Source organism: Rhinichthys klamathensis, unplaced genomic scaffold (assembly GCF_029890125.1).
Source record: "Rhinichthys klamathensis goyatoka isolate OS25496 unplaced genomic scaffold, OSU_Roscu_1.1 h1tg000111l_1, whole genome shotgun sequence".
NCBI classification, from domain to species: domain Eukaryota; kingdom Metazoa; phylum Chordata; class Actinopteri; order Cypriniformes; family Leuciscidae; genus Rhinichthys; species Rhinichthys klamathensis.
Window position 1 is genome coordinate 11,014,871 of NW_026606649.1, and position 14,279 is coordinate 11,029,149.

The window sequence follows — 14,279 nt, forward strand, 5'->3', positions numbered from 1 at the left end:
ATCTGGAATAAGAAAACCCACTATATTAAGAAAGGTACTTTATAAAGAATATGAAGAAGGTGGACTTAAGACTTTTGACATTGAGTGCATTAACGGTACTATTAAAATAAACTGGTTAAGGTCTTTTTTATTTCACGGAAAACAATTTTGGTTTCATATTCCCAGTAAAATTTTTATGAAGGTAGGAGGAATTGATTTCCTTCTTCGATGTGACTTTGATCTAAAAAAGCTCCCTATCAAGTTATCCTCGTTTCATCAACAAGTTTTACTGTACTGGAGAATGATATACAAACACAACTTTACTCCTCACAACACCCCTATATGGAATTGCAGATAGGTGTTGCTTAAAAATAAATCCATATTCTTCCCTCTTTGGCTAGAAAAAGGAATATGGTCTGTGATGGACTTTTTGGACAGTACAGGCAACATTCTCTCTTTTGAGGACTTTGCTTCCAAATTTAATCTCTTCGACAGAGACCAGTATGCCAAGGTTGTCAAGGCGATTCCTCAAACTTTAATTGCATCTGTATATAATTTATGTCAAAATACCATGAAACCTAATCTCCCTTTGCTTTTGGTGAATGATCACAATTTCACAAACATAAAATTACCAAACCTCATTAAAAGGCAAACTTTCATTAAAGAATTATATCCGCCTTCTTTCCACAGAAATTCCTTTTTTTTAATCTTCTCTAAAAAAGAGGCTGAGACTCTCTGTTCTAAATTTATTAAATTTCCCATTGCACCAAAAGCGAAGGAGGTTCATTTTAAGGTTCTAAATGGTATATACCCATCAGCGGAATTTTTGAGACGTCGCTTTGGTTTGGATCACAATAATTGCACATTCTGTGATGATCATATTGAAACCACTGAGCATTTATTTTATGATTGTATTTTTGTTAATGCTTTCTGGGAAGATATGCATTATTGGTTGTTCCCTAAAGTTTTAAATTTCTCTAGTCTAACAAAGGAAAGTGTTATGTTTGGTACAATTTTGAAAGACCCCCTACATGACCTGGTTATAAATTCAATTATTATTCTTGGGAAGTTTTTTATACATAAAAACAAATTCTTGAAATCCAGGCCAAATTTCTACATTTTTCATAAGGAGCTGTGTCTTTACTTCTCTTCTCTTAGACATATTAAGAAGAAGAATGCTATTAAGTTCTCTAAGTTAGTTGATGACCTTAAAGGGGTCATATAATGGTACATGCACTTTTTCAAGTTGATTGTACTGAAATGTGTGTTGGCAGTGCCTGTACACAAACATCATATAATGATAAAAATCCATCCAGTGGTTTTGTTTTAATCTCCTTATATGTTTTCCCCTGCCTCAAATCGAGCCGTTCGTTTTTGTGACGTCAATAAAACGGACGCCCCTCCCACGATTGTTGATTGACGGGAGCGTTTCAACACAGACCCGCCCTCGCACATGAGGTAGCTGTCAATCATAGTCTGCGCGGCACGGACCGGACCGGCGCGGTCATTGTTGATGTGCCGGAGCACTGTCTATGAGCAGAATGGCGTCTAAGCGATTGTGGTGTTCTGTTCTTGGGTGTAATAACGAACACAGTCATTTTAAGGTTCCTGAATCCGAACCGCTGAAGACGCAGTGGCTGTGTTTGTTTTCGAAGGGAATATTCCACACGAGCAACGTCACTGCTTTCATGTTTGCGCGAATCATTTCACACACCAGACTGCTTTATAAACGAGGGTCAGTATAAAGCTGGATTTGCTAAGAAGCTTTGCTAAAAAGGATCGGTACCAGATATTCGTGTTCCTGCTGAACCTCCAGAAGAACGGAAGTGAGTGAAACGTTTTATTAAACTTTATATTAATATATTAATCTTTGCAAATCGCTAGCTGCACGCTTCACAATGAATGCGTCTAAGGTTTACACTCAGTCAGGGTACATTACGGCATGTTTTCTATGTATGACGTTCTCAATATAATTCATAATTCCACGTTTATACTGAACAACGCGTTATGGTTATTGTGTTATTGTGTTACAAACGGTGTATGCACAGAACAGAGGGGCGGAGTGAGCGCAGCTCATGATCATTTAAAGGCATATGCACTGAAACGGCGTGCTGAAAACAGAGCTGTTTTTGACCAGGTAAAATAAGTGTTTTCTTACAATACTAATGAGAATTTTTAATTAAAGTATATTACAAACTTTTAATTTAGACCCTAAAGAATCATATTAGCTTGTACAAAAATGGCATTATATGACCCCTTTAACAGAAAACCCCTAGCGATTGGAGCTCCACTCTCAAACAGGAAATACGTCACTTCGCGGGGGCGGGGCGGGGCGGAGTAAATTCGCGGGGTTTTTACATTCCATACTTCGCTGTGGGGATTGGGGAAACATCAGCGATTTTCTCCCCTTCTATTCAGGTATTAATTCTAATGATTGTTTTTAAATATAATGTTTGTAGAGTGTGCAGATGTGAGTATTATATTGATTGCTTGTTAATTTAAATGTTTGACATTTTTTTAGTTAAGAGATGCACGAACGCAAATCTCCATTTTGAGCATTATTTAATGGCCCGAGACCACATAGATAACATTTTAGTGTTGGTGTGTGTTTGTATTTATTGTTTAATTCTGTTTATTGGTAATTGTTTGATTGTATTGAGAAGTTTAAATGTGAAGAGAATTTAACGTTATGCATTTTCAGTTAAAACGTTTTTTTTTCTCCCACAGGTACTTCCCCAACTGTTTTCATTCTCGTTTTCTCACTCACTTTCAGAGCTAGGCGACTTTCATTAGCTTGAAGGATGCAGCAACCTTTACATTTTGAAGGTATGTTGCCACCCTAAAAGTCGAAGGCTTTTTACACGTTTCTATTTGTCCTATTTTTTTTTTTTTTTCATTATTTTGTTGTTTTACCTTTTTGTTTCACGCCGCCTTCACACTGGCAGTTGAAATCAGCTCCGTAATACGCAATACGCCCCCAACGGACGTCGTACTACACAGTGAAAAGCGTCGGAAGCGGGTAGAACAAAAATGGCGGAGAGATTAGAAAGTTTGATTCTGTCAGTTCTGCATGATCTCTCTGATGAGGGTTATATAGATATTAATAGGAAGGCTGCTGCGTGAGGAAAGTTGCTCAGGACGTTGACATGTCAGGTCGGCTAAAAAATGTGATATAGTGGTATAATTTATACCACTATGTCATATTTAGTTCGATGTCTGCCTACAATTTAATTGTATTAACTGCAATAACGTTAGCAAATCATGAAAATAAAAAATTACATGACAACTTAACTTTTAATAAAATAAATAATGATTTTATAATGATAAGAATTCAGGTTTGTTTATCAGTATCATAGCAACGCTAACTTCCGCTGGAATTGTCGGATAGGAACCGTCCGTAGCTTTTGTTGGGGAATTTCATTTGTCTCATACATGTCTCATACATGGGTCTGAATATAAAATGCTGTAATGCTAGAGAAAACCAGGTCTGAATGCTGTAATGCCAAGCAGAAAAACTAGGTCCTAGGGCACATGAGGACATGGACAAGAGAGTGGAAAAATACCCAAAAGACTTGTAGCACAGATGCAGGTGTTGGGAAGCACTGGAAGAGAAAGATATTGTATACAATGTAACAATGTGCCACCAATAAGAAAAAGGCATTGATGCGGTTAAACTTTCTGTCAAAATGATGGATGATGACCTTTGATCTGTTCCGCCCCTTGCGGTTAAACTTTCTGTCAAAATGATGGTGACGGTTAGTTTAATCGTTTGAAGTTGGGTTTTGATCAAGAAAAAGGGGAGTGTGAAGTTAGTTTGATAAGACAAAGGGGAGTTTTACAGTTAGTTCAATCGTTTGAAATTAATTTGATCAAGACAAAGGGGAGTATGACAGTTAGTTTGATCGTTTTTAGTTAGTTTGGCGACAGACCAAGGAGGAGTAAGTAGAATAAGATAACTGTATGAGCGCTATTCGGACACCTGATAAGAAAAGGGTATAAGACCTGAGCGCTGGCCCTTGTGGAGTCAGATGTCCAGCTGGCTTCTCACTTTGTTGAACTGCTCAATAAAGTTATTCTTCTGAGACCTGAAACTTCGACTCTGAAAGATTTCTTCTGAGACCTGAACCAGACTTTGAAGAATTGAACCAAAGATCGAGAATTTGCCACAACACTTTTCGCAAGAGTTCAATTTTTGTAACGCATCCGGATGACCAACGGACACGATTTTCTTCGCACCGCACTCGGTCGGACCCGTTTCGGACCCATTCGCATGCGGTCTGCGAATCTCCATAGGAAATGAATGACTTCCGGTCGTTTCGGAGCCGTATCGGAGATGATTTCAACTGCCAGTGTGAAGGCGGCGTCAGGGCAAATTTTAAATAGATGCAGATTACCATGCCGTACTGTGGGGCATTAGAGTAACTGTTTCATTTTTCTTGTAGATGTTGGCCCTTCGCACCATTGTGGGCAGCATTGTGCAAAACTTACTGCCATCAGTAACCTCAGGCCCTGTAGAACAATGTGGTCAGCTGGAGGAGATCATCCCCTCCAGGAACAGCTGGTACATAAATGCCTAGCTTATTTGACAGAATTTAATTTCTTCTTCTTTCATTGAAGTAATTAAAGGATTTTGTTGATATTATTATTATTATTATTATTATTTAATGCTACTTTTAATTTGTCTTTCTTGTAGGTCAGCTATGTTCTGGATGAGGGTAGGCCTGCCAATGAGATTATGATTAAGGATGGCCCTACATGTTTGACCAGAGAGAACCTGTTATCTTTAGGTCTAAACAGGGAAATGGACTCAATGGTGGGTGAAAGACTTTGTTGGAATGTTAAAGTACTCTATTTTTTAATTGTAAATACAGTTAAAAAAAAAAACATTAAATCATGTGAACAGGTGGGAAATACTTGTCTGAGGCTTGTTAAGGAGATGGTTGAGTTACAGGTATGTATACACATGTATTAACGTATATTTTAGAGGGACCTATGTGAGCTCTGTGCAGTACAACAAAGTCAGCTGTCTTTCTTTAGGGGAAAAAGGTCTTTATTATGGACCTCCACATCCCCCCAACATGGCTCCCACCCTTGAGTTGTGACCCTCTAGGCAGTCTTCATGTAAGTACCTACCCATTTGTACAGCCAACTCTCTACGCACACCTTGGCAATAGAATCGCCATTGGCTAGTATTTTTCATTTTTGAATAGTCGCCCAGAGTGATATTTACTTGCATATGCGAGTGATTTGCTCGCATTGTAGAGGGTTGACAGCAATAATTAAACTGATTTGAATTAACAGCATATCATGCTTTCTTTTAAGGTCGACTCCGCCGAGAAAGATGCACTTATATTCCCGCTGTGGACACAAGGCCATTTTTTGCTATGTGTAAGTAATGCATGCTTTCAAAATAAGTTTCTCAAGCTATACTGTTGATGTGGAAAAGAAGCATCTGAAGATTCATTTTTACAAAGCTTATTGGAATATTACACATGAAAGGTTAATTAATTGCCAAGACTATTCTCAGGTGATGATGCCAGGCAAAAGAGGAATACTGTTCCTTGATTCGCTGTTTGCACAGTGGGAACAAGGCTTTGGAAACAAGGCCTACAGAGATATATTGAGGTTACACAATAATATATTTCGGCAGTCACGTTCCCCTGACTTGCCCACATTAACACTAGAAGTGACAGAATTCCATAACTACTAAACCTGCCACAAGCGGTCATTTTTACCATTTCTTGTATTAGTATATCTTTTAAAAACAACACCAAACTGTACATTTAATAACTAAAAGTATCTTAATTATAAAACATTTTATTTTAATATAATAAAGAAAATAGGCTAATAGAAAATAATTTGCGGGAAATGTAACAAATGAATACCGCGAAATTCAGTGTGGTCAATATGACCGTCTATGGCCGAAATAGGTATATGTTCTTTCTTTTTTTTTGCCTTATGTGTAATTTATATGAAAAACATTTCCTAAAAGTGTCTGTATATTCATTTAAAAAGTCAGCAGATAGTTGACTTTCAAAGTTAGATCTTAGATCTTTGAAGATCAAAATTATTGCAGATATAAAATTCAAAACGGTCAAAATGACTGTCATGGCACTTCTAGTGTTATTGCAATTACTTTTGGCAGTCGTGTTCTTCTGACTTGCCCACGTTTATATACATCTACTCTCGGCAGTCGCGTTCCTTTGACTTGTCAAGGCTGCTTGGATAAACTTCATAGTTAAAGTACCTCACGTTCAGAGGATGTAAGCATTGTTGGCATTTCATGTTCAACCAATTTCTGAATTGTATTCTGCATTTTTGAAACGGTTTGTGTTCCCCAGCTGAATTGTAAGTATCCTTCGTAACACTGTCTTGATTTTTATCAGGGCTGTTGCACAAAAGCTCAAGCCTGGGCCATGGGAAGAACAGTCAGGCCTGGATGTTGAGGTAATAATCATTTGCAATGAAAATGCACAAGAACATTGTATAAGGTTGATAGTCATTGTAAATTCTTCATAATGGGTGTTCTTTCGGGGATAGAATGGGGATAGAAAAGACCCCCTTCTCAAATAACCATATAGTATCTTATTGTCCGAATTCCAAATTCCTCCAGGAGGCGGGACAAACATTTTGAGTTTAAAATCTTAGACTCGAACACAGAATCCTGCTCTTGTGATCCGCTCTCTTGTGATGCTCTTGCCCTCTGCTCTCTTGTGATGCTCTCTTTCGGCAGAACAAGCCAGGTGGAGCCGACGATGGTTATAGTAACCATGTAGACGCAGAGACAAATGACCCAAATCAAGATATGGGTTAAAACAGATTTAATTCAAGCCATCTCGTCACACTTTTCTTTCTTTTCTTAGTTTGTTTCTTTTCCGTTAAAAGTCTCGGTTCTAAGTTAAGTTTTGCTGCAAACTTTCGTTTAAAACGTTTCGACTGCAACACGCTTCCATCTTCAAAGACTTTCATCCATCCGCCAACACACCACGTGACTGGCTGCCCAAGATCTATCAAGCACGAGGAGACCGCCAGCCAAACCACGGACCCGGGAACCCCCTTCACCACAAAAGGGAACCCCAAAGCAAGGACAAGCAAGTACCTCCAGACTTTTAGCTGAAACTGCAGGTGCATTTTAATATCAAATTGAATGACCAGCCTAAGAAACGATACAAGGGTGAAATTAATTATTGATGGTTCGTTCAGGTCATGTCTTTTAAGTGCATATAGAAACTTGGGATCTCACCATCTAACTCCTAAAACTCATTCTTCCTCACTCTCTGTCTTTCTTCAACTTGTATGAATGCGTGTGCGTGTGTTTGTGTTATATTAGTTTTATGTGTGTTAGTCATAGGCTTATAATCAATAAAGTATTATTTGTATTTGAAAAGAGAAGCATTACTTGTGTTATGTGCTTACAGATTTATTGTCTTGAACTTCGATCTAAGTTACCTATGCTTTGACCCTTGATTTATTTCTTAATTTAGCTGTAAGCTGGGAATTAGTCTTTCTTGGCCAAGAAGATATTATATTTCCTAGAATTAATAATTGTTTATGCTTTCCGTTCATTGGATGAACTGATAAACTGGTCATACTATTGATTTTGCTACAGTAAATTCTGAAAATAATTCAATTATTAATTATTGATCATAATCCGTTATGAATAATAATTAATTATATTTATACGTGCGTATAATCGCTACATAACTGTGGAGGCAGCCTTTGATTTCACCACCGTAAGTGCAGTCTTGGTGTTGACAAAGATGTTTAATGTTAATTGTGGTGAATCACATTACAACTGTTCTTATCTTCAGTCTGACATGCCATATCTGAGGAGTTGGTGGTGCAAGGTTTTGCTCGAGAACCTTGAGATTGAGGGGTATGGTTTGTGAAATGAAAAGTAGTACATTAATAGATAGTACTGTCAAAGTGGGAAAGCATGATGAACATATTTGGTCAATGTCAATTACAGACATGGTCGAAGATTTGCGCATTTTACACAGGAAGGCAGGAAGATGGGGGATGGAAGTCTGCCGCCTGTTTTTCGTGTCCTTAGGAAAAGGAGATACAGCACTTTGGTAATATTTCAGTAAAAAGTATTGAAAGTAGCATGTATTATGTAATATGCATAATACATGCTTTTTCTTAAACTGTGTTTTTCTTTGTTTTCCTTTTTTTTTTTTTTTAAAGGTACCTATGATCCCAGCAAAGATGTTAAGGGTTTCACAGGATGGGGCTGTGTCCACTGACATTTTGCAGTTATGTGTTCATAATCACTTTAATGTTGATGAAATGGCTTGCAATGACTCTATATTAAATATTGTTTCATATCTACAGTTGCCCGATGACATTCTCCAGAGGATCCTTGTCTTTGTCGTTCTACAAGACGGCTGCTCTGCAATCCCGAGGCTGGCTCTGACATGCCAGAGATTAAACAACATTGTCAGCCAGGAGTATTTTCAGCAGGAGGCACACTTCAGCTGGCTTGATAGTGAGTTCAATAAGTGTGGTTGCCCCATCGTGTTTTTTTTGTGGGTTTAACAATTAGGCTAGATTAATATCACCCTCTTCCATTTCCCTAACATGAAACTTTTGGCAGTTAAAGATTTGTTCATTTATTGTCTGAATTGTGACTTTCATTGTGTTTTGAAATTGAACAGGTGTAGTGAATTGGAAAAGACTTTCAGAGAGACACCGTCAAATGTACAGAAAGCCGTACACCATCTCTATGTGCAGGGGCCTACAATGCAGCCAGCTTTACAAAGACTGTGGGGCTGGCTACCAGGGAAATGGACAACGGGGAGTGCTTTTGGGGTTTTACTCCTCAGATGACAACCCTGGCTACTGTAGCTGGGATTGCTTTTTGGATGATGGAGGTCTTGAACAGTGAAGTGTGTGTGCGCGCAGTGTGTCTTTGATGTAACAATTTTATGTAATTCAAGTGTGTTGTCAATATATATATTTTTTTTTAAACAATTCAATTAACTGGAAATTATTCTTCATTATTTTACTGTGGTTGATTTGCACGTTATTTTGCTTTAAATACAAAATTCTAAATAATTATTTTTTTCATATTTGTATTTTTTTTTTCACAGTATGGTCCCTTGCAGTTATTGTGTTGTAAAAATTTAAGATTATTTTTATTTTTATTTTTTTTACATAAAAACAATTAACCTAAATTGTGGAAATTATTCTTCATTATTTTACATTGGTTGATTTGTACATGTTATTTAGCTTTAAATAGAAAATTCTGAAATAAATTTTACTATAATATTATATTTAAAAGTCATAAACCGTAAAAGTTTAGTATACTGCTTTGATATTGTGTGTGAAGATTAGGTGAGGTCACGTATATATGCGCTCGGTTAAATAAATATATATATGCGCTCGGTCGCAGTCATAGACAGTATAAGGTCGCAGTAGAGGTGACGTATATGCGCTCGGTCGCAGTGGAGGTGACGTATATGTCACGGGAACTTGTACAGACCCCCCTGTTTATATACCACCTCAAGGAATTTACCCAGGGACACCACAGACGGACAACAAGGTAAGTAACAAAAGTTCAATTTTATTGAATTAAAATCCTATTTACTAAAACACTTAGTGGAGGAATTCCAACTAGATTCCCCTCTGTGAAGCAAGGGTGGGGAGGACTTGATGCCACAGTCGCGACCCAACGGGTAACGAAGCAGGGAAGTCGGTGCAATCGTTCGTCTTCCGTGAGGACTGGTAAGTAGCCTTTTAGGCGACGGTAAGGAGGGGAAGAGGTGTCCCACAATGGGTCTTCCTCGGAGCAGGCGATGGTACGGAGTGGGACGGTTAGTGCTACGAGGTCTCCGCAATTCCTTCCTAGAGGCGGTCGATGATGGGTATGGTGGTTCCTCTGCCGACCAGCCAGTGGTCAATACCTGCAGCGACGACAGCACGGGATTCTCACAGCGGCTCCTCCTCAGAACAGACAGCGACAGACTGTGGTAAGGACTTTCATACAGCAGCTTAACGTCAGAGCAGGCTGGGGAACAGACAGCAGACAATGGAACAGACTGTGGTAAGACACTTCCGTACAGCAGCTTAACTTCAGAGCAGGCGATGGAGCGGACAGTAGGTACGATAGAGGAACAGATAGTAGTAAAAGATCTTCACCCAGCGGCTCCTCCTCAGAACGGACAGCGACAGACTGTGGTAAGGACTTTCATACAGCAGCTTAACGTCAGAGCAGGCTGGAGAACAGACAGCAGATAATGGAACAGACTGTGGTAAGACACTTTTGTACAGCAGCTTAACTTCGGAGCAAGCGATGGAACGGACAGTAGATACGATCGAGGAACAGATAATGGTGAAAGATCTTCACCCAGAAACTTCTCTTCGGGACAAACAGCAACACACTGTGGTAAGGGCTTTCCTACAGCAGTTTAACGTCAGAGCAGGCTGGGGAACAGACAGCAGATAATGGAACAGACTGTGGTAAGACACTTTTGTACAGCAGCTTAACTTCGGAGCAGGCGATGGAACGGACAGTAGATACGATCGAGGAACAGATAATGGTAAAAGATCTTCACCCAGAAACTTCTCTTCGGGACAAACAGCAACACACTGTGGTAAGGGCTTTCCTACAGCAGTTTAACGTCAGAGCAGGCTGGGGAACAGACAGCAGATAACAGAACAGACGTTGGTCGGGGATCCTCACCCAGCCGCTTCTTCGGAGCAGACAGCGACAGACGCTGGAACAGACTGTGGTAAGACACTTTCATGCAGCAGCTTGACTTCAGAACAGGCAGTGGAGCAGACAGCAGACAGGATGGAGAAACAGATAATGGTAAACAAATCTTCACCCAGCAGCTTCTCTTCGGAACAGCCACAACTGTGGTGAGGTCTTTCATACAGCAGCTTGACTTCAGAACAGGCAGTGGAGCAGACAGCAGACAGGATGGAGAAACAGATAATGGTAAACAAATCTTCACCCAGCAGCTTCTCTTCGGAACAGCCACAACTGTGGTGAGGTCTTTCATACAGCAGTTTAACGTCAGAGCAGGCAGTGGAGCAGACAGCAGGAGAAACAGATAATGGTAAACAAATCTTCACCCAGCAGCTTCTCTTTGGAACAGCCACAACTGTGGTGAGGTCTTTCATACAGCAGTTTAACGTCAGAACAGGCTGGGGAACAGACAGCAGACAGGATGGAGAAACAGATACTGGTAAACAAATCTTCACCCAGCAGCTTCTCTTCGGAACAACAGCAACAAACTGTGGTGAGGTCTTTCATACAGCAGTTTAACGTCAGAACAGGCTGGGGAACAGACAGCAGATAACGGAACAGACGTTGGTCGGGGACCCTCACCCAGCCGCTTCTCTTCGGAGCAGACAACAACAGACGCCAGCGGCTTCTCTTCGGAACAAAAAGCAACAACTGGGATGGGGTCTTTCATACAGCAGCTTAACTTCAGAGCAGGCAGTGGAACAGACAGCAGATGAGATAGAGAATCAGATAATGGTAAACAAACCTTCACCCCGCAGCTTCTCTTCGGAACACACAGCAACAAACTGTAGTTCGGTCTTTCATACAGCAGCTTAACTTCAGAGCAGGCGATGGAGCAGACAGCAGATAGGATAGAGAAACAAATAATGGTGAACAAATCTTCATCCAGCAGCTTCTCTTCGGAACAGACAGCAACAGTCGATGGCAATAGATCCTTACAGTAGTTCCTACACAACACAAGCTGAATCAACAATGGTTAGATGGGTTCTCCAGCTACAACCTCGCAGACCTGCCCACTGGGGCTAACGGGTGAAAGCAGAATTATACACCCACACTTGTGCATGCAATAAGTCACTTCAAAGAGTCACACGTGTTCACTTCACACTAAGCACTGCAGTACACATCAACTCACAGTGAATAAGGCTCCCACTCGCGGTCCCGGCCGGCGTCCTCTCCCATTGATGGATCTAATATACGGCACGGTGAAGATTACGATGCTGCTTGGACGATGTGGATGCTCAGCCACTCTTTAATCCTTGTCACTCTTACGTTATGAATCCATTCTTCCTGTCTCCCGAAACGCCGAACATAAAGGGGTGCCTTCCCACGTTAATCCTTCCCGTTCTGTTCCTCCTCTCCTTCACGCCAGAATGGCCTTTTTATAATCCCTGTAAGGGATTCGTGTCCCAATCGCTGTTAGCTTTCCTCCTCTCGCACAGCTGACGCTCGTCAGTTCGGCTACCGAAGTCCGCGGCCTTCGAAGGATGCAGCCTTCACATTGGGACACAGCAGAACGCTTGAAGTGTGGACGTGACGTCATATCCGAGGTTCGAGTCGGTTCCTGGTGTGTCTGATTATTGTTGCTATGACTACTGAGGTCAGGCACACCTGAATTAATCAGTTGGTGCGTCCCAATTCGCATACTATCCGTCCTAAATAGTATTTGAAAATAGAATTAGTACGTCCCAAATCGTAGTATGTTGAAATGAGTGTTCCAGTGCAGATCGATGCGCACTCTAACGGCTGATATTGCCCACAACCCATCGCGCGTTAGACAAGGATTCGGTTAGAACTACAAACACGAGTGAAAAGTGTTAAAAAAAAAAAATTACAGACATGGAGGACGCGCGAGTCCGGCAGTTACAGTAGAGAGGTTTAGATAAAGGGGTTTGAGTGATTAATTATCAGTATCTAACCTGACGAAAATGTATTCAATATTGTCTACATTATATTGCATCTGCAGAAGCATTGTGAACTTTTGTAAAGATACGTTTAGCCATTAACTTTTAAATGCATCTTTATATTCAAATTGCAAACACATGAGGAGAGTCTCCGCATGAAAGACCCACGAGTGGCAGTTGAATGTGCTACAACATTTCTCTCCGAAACGGTAAGAAATTAAATTAGATTGAATGAAGGATTTTAACTGTGAAGAGATGATTGACAGGGCAGACGGTGACAGGATGCACGCGGCAGAGCTGTCCGTTAAAGATGACGAAGTAGTATGTCCCAAAGCTTGCCTACTCTTTTGCTACACACTCAAAAGTATGTAGTTTTTCTTTACAAAAAGAGTACATACTTTTAGGGCGTAGTATAAGTAGGCGAATTGGGTGTTGGGTGTGCTCACTCCACCATGGATAGAATTATGTTTGGGCCGTTTCTCTCCTCCCAGTCTGAAGGGGGAGCTGTTTGTTTTAGGTCCATCCGACAACAGCTGATTGGAGGGACTATTTAAAAACATCTCCTGTCGGTTGTTTGGTCTGCTCTGTGCTGCGCGGCTCGGCATTGCTCGGGTCTCCATGCTGGTGGCAGCAGCATCATCCCACTTCTTTTTGCTTTGTTTGCATTACACATAGTCTACACTTTACTGATCTGCAACACACTTTTGATTGGTTTTATTTCGTTTCTCTTTTACTGACTTGTTATATTTATTGATCTAAATTATGATTTCATCGTATAATTTAATGTTTAATAAATTATGTTTGATTTAAACTTAACAAACTGTGTGGTCTCCCTTATGTCATTGCTACTGTGAGCCAGGTAGTCGTGACAGGATGCAGCCAGTGTGTCCAATAATGTAAGACAGGAAATAAAGGAGCTGGCTTAAGTTCAGGAAGTAGTGCAGCTGTGCATAAAGTCAATTGGAGTCATGTGATGTTTGAACAAGTGTGACTGGGTGTCAGTGCCGATCCTGACCTCCCTGGGGCCCTAAGCTAAATTCTGCTAAGGGGCCCTCTACCTGACCCGTGAAGCCGTGAGCTATGTAAACCATTTGCCATTGCCACAGTCACACCTGACACTTCAGTTCTCCCAATACAATCCTCCCTCCTTTAAACCAAACAGTCAAAGAATAAGTACAATAATATAGAACAGAATGATATTTATTGAATAGAGTATTTTCTATAGAATATTAAGATAACAAGTGAATATTGTGTTGCAGATATCAATAATCCCTGTGAGTGATGACATCATTGAAATCAAGAATTAACTTTTGTACAAGTGAACATGTAATTCCTGATATCAGAAATAGACATTGGTAGATAAAAATGTAACTAAGGGGCCCTACTAGTAAAAAATAATCAAGAATTCACATTGCAAATAGTAAAAAAAAAAAATGAATTCTTGATATAAAAAATGCATAAACTGTGAATGAATAAAAGCTAAAATGGCTTGCCATATGTTAAAGGTTTGTTTTAGTATGCATGTTGAAGCAATTCTTGATTTATGGTTATTATTTACTGAGGGATGTGCATCCATATTGACCAGTATGTCCAGCTAATCAACATTTTAAATTCAATATAGCCTATAAATCAATAGTCAATCAATG

General features: G+C 40.1%; 2 long non-coding RNA genes across 2 annotated transcripts; both read left to right on the forward strand.

Moving 5' to 3' along the window:
* The first annotated feature begins 4,433 nt into the window (after nt 1-4,433).
* On the forward strand, nt 4,434-5,085 carry LOC130087912 (uncharacterized). The gene is made up of 3 exons (XR_008807413.1): nt 4,434-4,540; nt 4,673-4,792; nt 4,883-5,085. It is a non-coding gene; the product is annotated as an uncharacterized LOC130087912 (long non-coding RNA).
* A 2,610-nt stretch (nt 5,086-7,695) lies between these two features.
* LOC130087911 (uncharacterized) lies at nt 7,696-8,237 on the forward strand. The gene is made up of 3 exons (XR_008807412.1): nt 7,696-7,855; nt 7,949-8,054; nt 8,167-8,237. It is a non-coding gene; the product is annotated as an uncharacterized LOC130087911 (long non-coding RNA).
* The last annotated feature ends 6,042 nt before the right edge of the window (nt 8,238-14,279 follow it).